Source organism: Zalophus californianus, chromosome 11, assembly GCF_009762305.2.
Source record: "Zalophus californianus isolate mZalCal1 chromosome 11, mZalCal1.pri.v2, whole genome shotgun sequence".
In the NCBI taxonomy this organism is placed as follows: Eukaryota; Metazoa; Chordata; class Mammalia; order Carnivora; family Otariidae; genus Zalophus; species Zalophus californianus.
Genome location: NC_045605.1, coordinates 59,876,741 through 59,889,879, shown reverse-complemented (window position 1 = coordinate 59,889,879; position 13,139 = coordinate 59,876,741). Strand labels below are relative to the sequence as shown.

General features: G+C 45.0%; 1 protein-coding gene and 1 pseudogene across 4 annotated transcripts in view; both read right to left on the bottom strand.

The window, feature by feature from the left end:
* STIM1 (stromal interaction molecule 1) overlaps nt 1-13,139 on the bottom strand; it is a 192,224-nt gene that overhangs the window by 133,991 nt on the left and 45,094 nt on the right. The window lies entirely within an intron of this gene.
* On the bottom strand, nt 9,768-10,112 carry LOC113914076 (annotated as a pseudogene).

Below are 13,139 nucleotides of genomic sequence, written 5' to 3'. Positions count from 1 at the left end.
AGTGTCTGCCTTCAGCTCGGGTCATGATCCCAGGTCCCGGGATTGAGTCCCACATGGGGATCCCTGCTCTGTGGGGAGTCTGCTTCTCCCTCTGCCCCTCCCCCCGCTCGTGCTCTTGTTCTTTCTCTCTCTCAAAAATAAATAGAATCTTTAAAAAAAAAATAAAGAAGTTAGACACGAAAGGTTACATATTCTATGATTCCATTTATATGAAATACCGGGAATAATTAAATCCACAGAGAGAGTGTAGATTGATAGCTGCCAGGGGGAAGGGGAAATGGGAAGAAACTGCTTAATAGGTAAGGTGCTTTACTCTGGAGTAGTGGAAATGTTCTGGAACTGAATAGAGGTGGTGGTGGCATAAAATTGTGAATGGACTGAATGCCACTGAATTGTTCAATTTACAATGGTTAATTTTATAACAGTACAACCTTCACCTCAGTACATTTTTTTAAGTATATGAGAGAATTCAAGGGAATTCAGGGTGGCTCAGCAGTTAAGCGTCTGCCTTCGGCGCAGGTCATGATCCCAGGACACTGGGATCGAGCCCCATGTCCAGCTCCCCGCTCAGTGGGGAGCCTGCTTCTCCTTCTGCCCCTGGTCCTGCTTGTGCTCTCTTGCACTCTCTCTCTCTCTCAAATAAATAAAATCTTTTTAAAAATTAAAAAAAAAAAAAGAATTCAGGGACTCGTCGGAGCAACAGGAATTCGGGCTAAGAGGCAAGGCAAGGCAAGAACAGTGAGGAGTGCAGTAACTAGGCTGAGACACACCCAGGTGCAGCAGGAAGAAACAACTTGAGGCTGCAGTAACCCAAGGCCTCCCTGCATCAGGGAGGCGGCAGCTAAAGCGGCTGTAACTAAGAGACCCCCGTTCACAGTAGATTAACTCAAAGAGAAGTTTATTTCTCTCTCGTGTAATAGCTTAGCAGGGAGCAGTCTGAGGCAGAGAGTGGAACTTTGCCATCCTCACTCAATGTGACACTTCCATCTCTGGGACCAAAAAGTGCTGTAGCTCTCATCATCCCCCAGCTGGCAGGAAGGAAAAAGAACAAGAGAAACACTCAGCCACTCTTTTCAAGCACATGACCCCAAAAGTGGCAGATACTCCATTTCTACTTAGACTCCACTAGTTCAAACTTGGGCATCTGGCCGCACCTAGTTGCAAAAGAGTTACAAAAAGTTGATATACGCCCAGCTAAAACTCAAGTGCTCTATCATTAAAAAAAGAATGAGAGAGTCAATATTGGCAAAGACAACTAACACTCTGCCATTTATACTCACTTCAGATATTCTTTTTTTTTATTATTATTTTTCTGATGAAAGAACTAATTTCTAAGCCCTCAGGTTTGCAGTTACTGTTCCATGGAATCTGTTGGCTAGGGTGGAAAGAAAAGAAATGCAAGGCAGTTATGGATTGATGCCTCCTGTTAACCTCACTACACAGACCAATACCAACATAGCCTATTATTTGCCTTTTGTGACTGGGTATTTATGGTGTAGAAATAAGGATTTCTCTAAAATAATCAGTGAGAGCCATCTCTGTGCAATACTGGGTGAGGGGTACAGAAAAAAAAAAAAAACAAAGTGGAGCCCCTGTCTTTAAAAAAAACCTCCCAAGCTGTGTGACGATCACACACAAAGCAATCGCAATACAGTGAGATACCTAACAGAGAGCCATACCAAGTATAATGAAAGAATAACGCGAATGGGCTATCTGTGGGCAGGGAAATCAGAGAAGGCTTCCAGAAAAGTGGTGACCCTGGAGTTGGGTTCTGAAGGATGAGGAGCTACCAGAGAAGGAAGGAAGACATTCAAGCAAAATGGAAAGCAGGAATGAAAACAAAGATACTTGCTGAGAAGGCAATAAACAAGAGCCAGATCATGGATGTCATGAACGCCAGAATCCCAAGCAGACTCCCCACTAAGCGCAGAGCCTGACGCAGGGGCTTGATCTCATGACCCTGAGATCATGACCTAAGCCGAAACAGAGTCAGATGCTTAACTGACTGACCCACCCAGGCACCCCCAAAATTGACCATTTTATGTATTTATTTTTAAAGATTTTATTTATTTATTTGAGAGAGGGAGTGAGTGAGCACTAGCAGGAGAGCAGCAGAGGGAGAGGGAGAGGGAGAAGCAGACCCCCCACTGAGTAGGGAGCCCTACTCAGGACTCCATCCCAGAACCCTGGGATCATGACCTGAGCTGAAGGCAGAAGCTTAACTGAGCCACCTAGGCACCCCAAAAATTGACATTTTATTTTATTTTATTTTATTTTAAGATTTTTATTTATTTGAGAGAGAGAATGAGATAGAGAGAGAGAGCATGATAGGGGGGAGGGCCAGAGGGAGAAGCAGACTCCCTGCCGAGCAGGGAGGCCGATGCGGGACTCGATCCCGGGACTCCAGAATCATGACCTGAGCCACAGGCAGTCGCTTAACCAACTAAGCCACCCAGGCGCCCCCAAAATTGGCATTTTAAAGTGAACAATTTAGTGTCATTTAGCATATTCACAATGCTGTGCAACTATGGAGGTTCTTAGTTTTTGACCAAGTCCAGGAAAGCCTCTGATTTCCCTGTGACTCCACCCCCTCCCTCACATATCTCAGCTCAAACCCATAAGCCAGATCCTTGTGGTTTCCAGCAATCTGCCTCAAGTCCCTAAGCTGTCATAGTCTAGCCTTTCCTGACCTTAGCTCTCCCGGGGACACAGGTCACAGTGACCAGAAGCAAATTTGACCAGATCTACCCGTTATTTTACACTTTTCAAGGACTCTGCCTTGCCAAAAGAATCAAGTCTCAAATCCTTAACAGGACATACAAGGCTCTCTACCATCTGACATCTGCTGGTCTCCCTAGCCTCATCTCCTAAACATGTTGCCCGAAAATTCGTTCCTGTCACTATGCTTCCTTTGCTACTTGCGCCTGCTCAAACATGCTATTTCCTTTCTCTCACCCTGAGAACGGTACTGTCACCCCCATATACTTTTCGCCCAGGCTTACCTTACCCTGGGGAAAGTTCTCACCCTATTTTCATTATTCCCTGCAAACAGCTCTGATTCCCATCTCACTTTACTCTGGGGACCACTCTGATCCACACTTCACTATTCACTATTCTCTGGACATATCACTGACCATGTCATACCCCAGGATGACTTTTTTCCACTTCCTCTTCTTCTACTTCCCTCATGTCACTGGGAATAGTCTTACCCTGAACACATCTGCTTCTGCTCCATCTGTCTGGGTCTCTCATAAGTCCAGGGCTGCCTTCACCAGGTCCCTCACCCCAAACTTACTGGCACCTGGGTTTTAGAGCAGTCAAAATCACAGGGACAGAAAGTGGAATGGTGGCTGCAGGGGCTTGTGGCGGGGCGGGGGGGGGGGGGAGGAAAAGGGAGTGAGTGTTTATTTTTTTTTTAAAGATTTTATTTATTTACTTGAGAGAGAGAATGAGAGAGAGCACGAGAGGGAAGAGGGTCAGAGGGAGAGGCAGACTCCCCGCTGAGCAGGGAGCCCGATGCGGGACTCGATCCCAGGACTCCAGGACCATGACCTGAGCCAAAGGCAGTCGCTTAACCAACTGAGCCACCCAGGCGCCCCAAGGGAGTGAGTGTTTAATGGGTATAAGTTTCCATTTTACAAGATGAAAAGCATCCTGGAGATGCATGGTGGTGATGGTTTCACAACATCATGAATGTATTTAATACCACTCAACTGTACACTTAAAAAATGGTTAAAATGGTAGATTTTATGTTACATGTATTTTACCACAAAAAAAAAAAAAATGGTGGGGGCTGGTTACAGGTACTGAGACTTAGGAGAGAGACATAGTAACTTCCAGCTGCAGGGGGAGGGGAGGGCAGGGGCAGTTCGCATCCAGATCTTACTCTCCCTCACCTTCTTTTCTGACAGTGACACACTTCTATTAGGATCGCATTTGAATTCAGCCTCATTTTACCCTAAAGATATTTCAGACTCTAGCCTCATCTTACTCAAGGAACAGCTCTGACCTAGGCCTTTCTAATCACATACCATAGAAAGTACCACTCCAGTATACCCTGAGGTGGCTGACACTCTGACCTTGGCTGACATTAAGCCTCAGGAAAGAAGAGCTATGTGAAGCAACTGACCTGAGTAACTCTAAGGTTATCCCAAACTCTGGGAAGAAGGTCTTCCCCGGGGAGTGGGGGAGAAAAATTTCCAAATCATCCCAAACCCAGAAGGGGTACACTTTCTGCGTGTACAAGCCAAAGGTGTGTCAAATGGCACACAGGGAGATTTCACCCAGAGGCCTCCTTCCAGGTACATTTTAGGTTTCCAGCTGCAGCAGCATCACAAATATCAGTGTGTTTCCGCGTGAGTCAATGAACAATGCCCAATTCAGGACGTTCAGACTTTGCCTTTCTTCTGGTATCTAGGCCTCTGGTTTACACACTTTGCTCAGCAGCAAAGCAATAATATTTAGACTCCGTCCTTCTATAATATTTTGGGGGGCCTGGAACAGACCTAGGCTTTACAACTTTCTAGCCATGCAATCTTGGACAAATAATTTTCCTCACTTGTAATTTTCCTCATCTTGCTGGGATGTGAAGAAAAGTAAACAAATATTTATAAAGCCTCTAGCAATGTAGCTGCCCCAAAAGATTTCATGCAACAAATACTTACTAAGCATAGGCTACACGCCAGTCAGTATTCTAGGCACTGAGGACTTGGCAATGAATGAAAATCCCTGCTCCTGTGGAACTAACAAGGTGGAGGGCTGGAGAAAGAAAGAAATCTATCAGAGGGTGATAAAGGCTATAGAGAAATACAGAGAAAGAGGTTGCAGGGTGCTCTGAGAAAGGAGTTGCTATTTTTAAACAGAATGACTGAAGAAATCCTTACTGAGAAGTTGGCATTTGACCAAAACATCTGAAAGAAATGAGCTAAGGAGCCCCACGGAAAGAGGGAAAAAGAGGGGAAAAACAAATGTGAAGGGCTCGAGGCAGAAGCATGTCCCACTTGTTCAAAGAACAAGGCCCACGGGGCAGGGTGAGCAGGTGGAGGGAGATGAAGATAAGCCAGGTAACTGAAAGCCCAGGACTTGGACTTTTTCTCTGAAAGATACGGTTTTGAACAGAAGAGCTATGTGATTAGATTTACATCTTGAAAGGATCACTCTGACTGTTCCATTTAAAACAAACTGTTGGCAGGCAGGGGCAAAAGTGGGAAACCAACTAAGATGCTATTACCTCTCCAAGAAAAGGGACAACAGTAGTTCAGATCAAGGTGGTAGTAGCAGAGGTTATGAAAAATGTTTGAATTTCGGATACGTTTTAAAGGTAGAACAAATAGGATCTGCTGACAGACTGAATGTAAGTGTGAACTTGTTAAGTTTAAAATGCTGATTAGACGGGATGCCTGGGTGGCTCAGTCGTTAAGCGTCTGCCCAGGACCCAGGGATCCAGCCCGGCATGGCACCGGGCTCCCTGCTCAGCAGGGAACCTGCTTCTCCCTCTCCCTCTGCCTGCCACTCCCCTGTTGTGCGCTCTCTCTCTCTCTCTCTGACGAATAAATAAATAAAATCTTTAAAAAACAATAAAATAGGGTGCCTGGGTGGCTCAGTTGGTTGGGAGACTGCCTTCGGCTCAGGTCATGATCCTGGAGTCCCTGGATCAAGTCCCACATCAGGCTCCCGGCTCAGTGGGGAGCCTGCTTCTCCCTCTGGCCCTCTCCCCTCTCATGCTGTTTCTCTCTCTCCCTCTCCCTCTCTCTCTCAAATAAATAAATAAGTAAATATATTTTTTAAGTTTAAAAAAATAAATAAATAAAAAACAATAAAATAAAATGCTGATTTGACATCCAAAATCTCAATTAAGAGGTTAGATATACAAGTCTAAAGTTCAGAGAAGTCTGAGCTGGAAACACAAATTTGTTTTTTTTTTTTTAAAGATTTTATTTATTTATTTGATAGAGAGAGCGAGAGGGCACAAGCAGGGGGAACAGTAGAGGGAGAGGGAGAAGCAGGTTCCCCGCCAAGCAGGGAGCCCGATGCCGGGCTCGATCCCAGGACCCTGGGATCACGACCTGAGCCGAAGGCAGACGCTTAACCATCTGAGCCACCCAGGCGCCCCAAATTTGAGAGTTTTCAATGAACCGATGAGCCTTAAAACAACGGAAATGGCTTCTAAATGTCATTGATTTATTACACAGTAATGAAATAGCCAACGAATAGTGGCTGCTTTTATAAAACCTTTGTTTCCTTAAGGTGCTAGAAATCTTGCCAACATGAATAAAACTTTGGGGCCCAACATCTAATCCCATCACCAATCCCTCACAAAAATTTGACTTTCTGCTCTGCATTTTTCCTCACTCTCTTCATTCCTTTCAAATTTTCAATTAAAACATCTGGTACGTGGGGGCACCTAGATGGCTCCGTCAGAAGAGTAAGCGACTCTTAATCTCAGGACCGTGAGTTCAAGCCCCACACTGGGTGTAGAGACTACCTAAAAAAAAAAAAAAAAAAAAAAAAAAAAAATTTTTTTTTTAAACATCAGATAAGTGGGGGCATTGTGGTATTAAGTGGTAAAGGCACTAATAATTCTATAGTTAGGTTTGAATCCTCTATCTTAGCTATATACTAGTTCTATGACGTGGAACTATAATTTTCTTAGTAAAATGGAGCTAATAGTACCTCTGTTACAGAATTGTTGTGATGATAACATCCATTCATTCACTTGTTCAACAAAAACTTACTGAGCATCTATTACATGCCCAGGACTACGTCTAGCACTAGAGTTACAATGGTAAACAGGCAGAGGTCGTACTGTCCTCATCAAGCTGATAGCCCAAGGGACCATAATATTTCTAAACAACCAAGACAAAATTTAAAATTTTTAAAAATCATCTTAAAAAAAAATAAGTATGTAAAGAGCATCATACAGTGCCTGGCAAGTAGTAGGTCCTAAATAAATGACCACACGTATATTTTATAATTAAAGTACATAAATCCTCATAGAACAACACATTTTTAGAATTGGGATGACTTTTTTTTCAAGATTTTATTTATTTATTTGAGAGAGAGAGAAAGAGCACGAGAGGGGGGAGGGTCAGAGGGAGAAGCAGACTTCCTGCTCAGCAGGGACCCCGATGCAGGACTCGATCCCGGGACTCCAGGATCATGACCTGAGCCGAAGGCAGTTGCTTAACCAACTGAGCCACCCAGGCGCCCTGGAATGACTTTTAGAAATCAAAAGGTCCAACTCCCTCATTTAACAGAAGAGCAGATTAAATTACTCCATAATAACTTACTCAGGACACCTGTTCAATCAGGCCGTGAGCCAGGTATGTGGGTACAGGGATAGTAAAACACAGTCCCCGCCTTATGTCAAATAAATATGCAAGGGGAAGTGACCTGCCTGAGTAACTTAGCTGTTCACTCACACTGGAAATCATGCCTTCTAATTTTCAGTGTTTTGCTCTTTCCACTGATCCAAAATTATTCTATTCAAATAAAAATATTTATCAAGAAGAAGCTTACCATGTGCCCTGTGCCAAAGAGAGTGGCATTGTACAACTCAGCAAAGTCCTCATAGGTAGGTTGTCAAAAAGAATAGCTTGGGCTTAGAAATTGATCCTTTTTGGGCACCTGGGTAGCTCAGTCGGTTAAGCGTCTGCCTTGGGCTCGGGTCACGATCCCAGGCTCCCGGGATCGAATCCCGCATCAGGCTCCCTGCTCCGTGGGGGGTCTGCTTCACCCTCTGCCCCTCCTCCCACTCATTCTCTCAATCTCAAATAATAAATAAATAAAATCTTTTTAAAAAAGAAAGAAATTGATCCTTTTTTGCTCTGTGAGTCATCAACAATAGGCAGCAGCCAGGGCCTATTGGCGTTGGTAGGAAATTACAGAAAGATGGAGAAAAATAAAGCGAAAGCCACTGGCTAAGCAGAGAGAAAACAGAGCAAGGCCTTTCTCCTTCGCTCCAGAGATTAAGTCACAGTCCCTCCAGGGTAGAGCCGATCACAGAACTCCACCTTTCTCTCTCTGGGCCATCCAGCCATCCTTACCCCCCTTTCAAGGATTGAGCTTCTAATGCGAAGACAGTGGTGTGGAAAGAGCACACCTTGAGGGCTCACAGACCTCAGCTGAAATGCTGGCTCCACCTCTCACCGGCGGAATGTTTCTTACCTCCTCTATTTCTGCATGGAAAATGGTGACTGTACTGTACTTAATTCTGTGGTGAGCATCAGAATTGTGTTCGATGTATCTAGAAAAATGCCTAGCATGCAGAGGTTACTCAATATACAGTACTGTCATTAATTATTATTAATGTCCGGGTCTCTCTTACCTACCCCACGTTCCTTGTGACTGCAGGCTTCCACAGAGCACCACAGCGCTGGGCTCCAACAGGAACAGGAAGCTCTGAGAGAGACATGGCACCTCCATTGGCTACATTCCTCTCTCTCTCCTCCCCCAACCTAGACCAGCTCAGCTCCCCACTCCACTCGGCCAACTTTGAAAAAAAACAAAATCTTTGAACCTGCCTTCTCTGGTCCCTCTTCAAAATATCTTCTTTCCTTCCTTCCTTCCCTTACCACTGTCTTTCTCAAAAGAGAAGTCTACACTTGCTGCCTCTGTGCCCTCACCTCCTACTCCCTCCCTAAGCCACAGCAGTCTAGCTACCATCCCCACCCCTCCACTGAAACTGCCCGGCACCAAGTCACCAATGACTCAACAGCTCAGTTCAGGGCTCCCCCTACTTGTTCTCTGCTTCAGTAGACACTTAAGACACTTTATTTTAGAAACTCTTCCCATTCCTGGCTTCCCAGACAGTACTTTCTCCTACCTCTCTGATTGCTCCTCCTCAAGACTCCTTCCCTAGCTTTTCTGTCTACATATTATCAGAGTTCCCCTAGGCCCTATCCTCAACCTCCTTCCTTTCCACACTTTATGGATTTTACTCAGGTGACTTCACCTACTACTTTTTTTTTAAGATTTTAGTTATTTATTTATTTGAGAGAGAGCATGAGCAGGGAGAAGGGCAGAGGGAGAAGCAGACTCCCCACTGAGCAGGGAGCCAGATGGGACTCTGGGATCATGACCTGAGCCAAAGGCAGACGCTTAACCCACTGAGCCACCCAGGCGCCCCTCACCTCTTGCTAATGATCTCTACTCTCACTTGGAAATCATTCCCATAGCTATGCTCCTACCTCTCTGAGGAACTCCAAAGCTCCTACCTTCTCCCCTAAGTAGCAGATGTCATCCACAAGCATCTCGAAACCAACATGAACTCCCCACGGCAGTTCTCTAGGCTGTATTTCCATGTGTTACTGGCCTCACACTGACACCCAGTCACCTAACACGTCCTCCTCTGCCCTTCACTCACATATTTCAGTCAATCCCCAGGACCACTACCCTAGTCCCAGCCTCCAGCATTTGCAAATACTCTCCTACCTCTAGTTTATCCATTCTCGGCCTCCTGAGCACAGGCATCAAAGAGATCTTTCTAAAATACCATTCTGACCAAGTGACTCTCCACCTTAAATACCTAGAGTAAAGCTCAACTCCAACAGGCTGTAAGCTCTTTGCCATTCAGAATCCCTTCTGAGCAGCCCAACAGTCGGTCCAGCACCAGGAACAAGTCACCATTCCCTGAACATGCCATGTATTTCTTCACTCACACTACCTAGTACTCTTCTGGTCATCCTTTTTTTTTTTTTTTTTTAAGTATAATCTCCATTTTTTGCCCCCAGAGAACAGTTTTCTTCAGTCCTTAAAGACTTAGCTCCTTATATGGGTTTTGGTAGAGGTGATGGGGCAGTACCTGTGGGTCTAAATTGGGGTGGGGGTGTTGGGTCCTTCTGTGCTTCACAAGAGCAATTCCTGACTACCTTACTATGGATGGCACAGCTCACACAGTAATGTAGTTTCACATACAGCTTGGGAAGCACACCAACCTTGAACACACTTGCTTCAGACATGTCCTTGACGGCGGCAGCCTCTACGTTCCGAATAACAAACTTCTCAATGGCCTTGTCCTTGGGCACACAACAGGCCCAGCTGGTTCAGCAAAGAGGCTGCATGAGACCACAGCTCTTTTTGGCATGACCATTATTCCTTCTTTCCTTGGTCATCTTGGAAGTGAGGACCCGAGAGACACTCTTCTGGTCATCCTTAAAGATCCACCTTAAACATCTCTGAAGCCTTCCCTGACACCCTCTAGCTAAGCATTAAGACCCTCCTTCCTTTCTCCCCATACATCTTCTATGTTCCTCTACTGTAGCACTTGTGACACAATATTGAGTGTACTTGCCTATGTGCTTATCTTCTCAGTAATCTGTGGATTGCTCAAAGACAAGGACTATGTCTGTCACATCTCCGTAAGGCAGCCCACTTGCCCAGTCTCTCAAGATGAGCAGCCAGACTATCAACCATGATGGAGATATTCCCCCCATATCAGGAGAGCGAACTCAAATGGCAGCAGGAAGTCTTAATACTTCCCGTCTTACAAAGGCGGCTTGGACTCTGACCCCAGAGGAGGCATCCTGACCTGATTCCTGGGGCCCTTCTGCCTGGAACAGCCTGTTCGATAGGGATAGGAGAGCTTCCGGTAGATTAAAATTCTTTGGAAAATGATTTCTAAAATGGGCTAATTACAAGTAGGGCTGGCCACTGCCAGATCCATCTCAGGAAGTCATGTCAAGACTTTTACATACCTTCAAAAGTAAGGGAGGTGAGTACTACAACAGCCTGTGGCTAGTCTTACTGTTTTAAATTCCACCTCTCCTTGGGACACAGCCCTGCACCACATACTGGCAACAAGTTGTTCACTAGCCAGAAATCTATGATGGCTTCTCACTGCCTAAAACTGCACAGCATGGTGATTAAGAACAAGGACCCTAAAATATATCATCCAGGCCTGAATCCCAATTCTACCACTCATTAACCATGTGAGTTTCAGCAAGTTATCAAAGTTCTCTGGGCCTCTGTTTTCTCACCTGTAAAATAAGAAAATAATAGTATACCTACCCTCTTAGGATTGGTATAAAGATTAAATACTCTAAAAATAAGAATTAAATAATAAAAAATTAAATCATCTTACCATTAAAAATGTTAATAACAGTGCCTGGCTCATGGTAAGAACTTAGTAAATTATATATAAACATATTCAGGTTTCAAGTCTGTCTGTCATTTAAAACCTGAGACAAGAACTGTTGCCCTGGGCGCCTGGGTGGCTCAGTTGTTAAGCGTCTGCCTTCCGCTCAGGTCATGATCCCAGGATCCTGGGATCAAGGCCCACGCCCGCTTCTCCCTCTCCCCCTGCTTCTGTTCCCTCTCTCGCTGTGTCTATCTCTGTCAAATAAATAAATAAAATCTTGGGGCGCCTGGGTGGCTCAGATGGTTAAGCGTCTGCCTTCAGCTCGGGTCGTGATCCTAGGGTCCTGGGATCGAGCCCCACATCGGGCTCCTGGCTCAGTGGGAAGCCTGCTTCTCTTTCTCCCTCTGCCTCTCTCCCTGCTCATGCTCTCTCTCTCTCTGTGTCTCAAGTGAATAAATAAAATCTTTAAAAAAAAAAATTAAAAAAAATAAAAAAAAGAAAGTAACTGAAAACTTTTAAAAAATAAATAAATAAATAAATAAAATCTTAAAAAAAAAAAAAGAACTGTTGCCCTGACCCATTTCACATGCCACAACTCACCAGTTCCCAATCCTTTTAACTTCTGACTTCATCACTTGTGATTCTTTGCCTCTGCCCACAATATCAATCCCCCATCTACCAGCCCCTCCCTCTGTCCTTAGCTGCAAATTCTCCCTGGCAGTGCTACCTACAGCTGCCTGGAAAATGCCCCCTCCGCAGAGTGCTCTGCGGGGGTGCCATGCCTAAGAGCGATACAGGATAACACCTTCACCTGAGCACCCCAATCTCCTTGCTCACTCCTACTTGCACTCGGGTCATTTTTCCAATCCAAATGCCTCCCTGAACTTCTGCAGCAGATAAGCCTTAAACAGAGTTTTAGAGACTAAGTCACACCATCTCCAGGAAGCCTGCTAGACTACAGTGATCCTCAACCACTAAAGTCTTAATCTGTAAGATATACTTCCTCATTCATATCATCTAACCATCTCTATTAGATGAAGTTCCATGAGGCAGTATCTGGTTTTCTATCACTACGTCCCTATTATCCTAGAACAATGACTGGGTCATAGTAAATGTTTAATAACTATTTAGAGAATGCAGTTAATCTAACCCAACCTTTCCATCTTTAAATAAGAAAACAGGGTGCCTGGGTGGCTCAGTCAGTTGAGATCCAACTCTTGATTTCGGCTCAGGTCATGATCTCAGGATCGTGAGATCGAGCCCCACATCAGGCTCTGCACTGAGGGTGGAGCCTGATTGGGATTCTCTCTCTTCCTCTCCTTCTGCTGTTCCACACCCTCCCCCGACCCGGCTGCCACCTGTGCTCATGCACTCTCTCTCTTTCTCTAAAAAAAAAAGAACAGAAAAGAAAGAAATAAGAAAACTAGGATTGAGAAAACAGAAGTCCCTCAGTCAAAGCAGAGTGAGGACTAAAACCCAGAACTCGGCAAGACTGAAATTATGAATAATGCAATCCACCCCCAACACACTTCTGGGCCAGCTGCAATTCACAAGAGAGCAGACAGACAGTTCTCTGATTAAACTGAGTGACGTTCCCTCAAAGCAGGGCATTTATCTTCTCCTCCAGAAGCAAAAGACTAGGCCAACTATAGATGCTCGATTAGCTAAATCTCCTACCATTGATTCTAGGACATAATCAGGGACTGGTGGATTAACCAAGATCTCCAGCTTTCTGTAGCAACAGCCCAGTCTGTGAAAAGAAGGGGAGCCCTGGAGTTACCTTGCCAACCAAAGGACAGGTTGCCATTCAACTTCTCTAAGCCTTACTAACAGAAAAGCAGGAAGCCACTTTGTGCTCATTTACCTAAATGTGTTCCGTGGAACACTAGTGTCTTAAGTAATGTCAATAGATGGGTTTGTTTGGAGTTCGGGGGTAGGGAGCAGGGAGGGGTTGGAAATTCCGTAATCAAAAAAATATAGGAGGGGGGGCACCTGGGTGGCTCAGTCGTTAAGCGTCTGCCTTCGGCTCAGGTCATGATCCCAGCATCCTGGGATCGAGCCC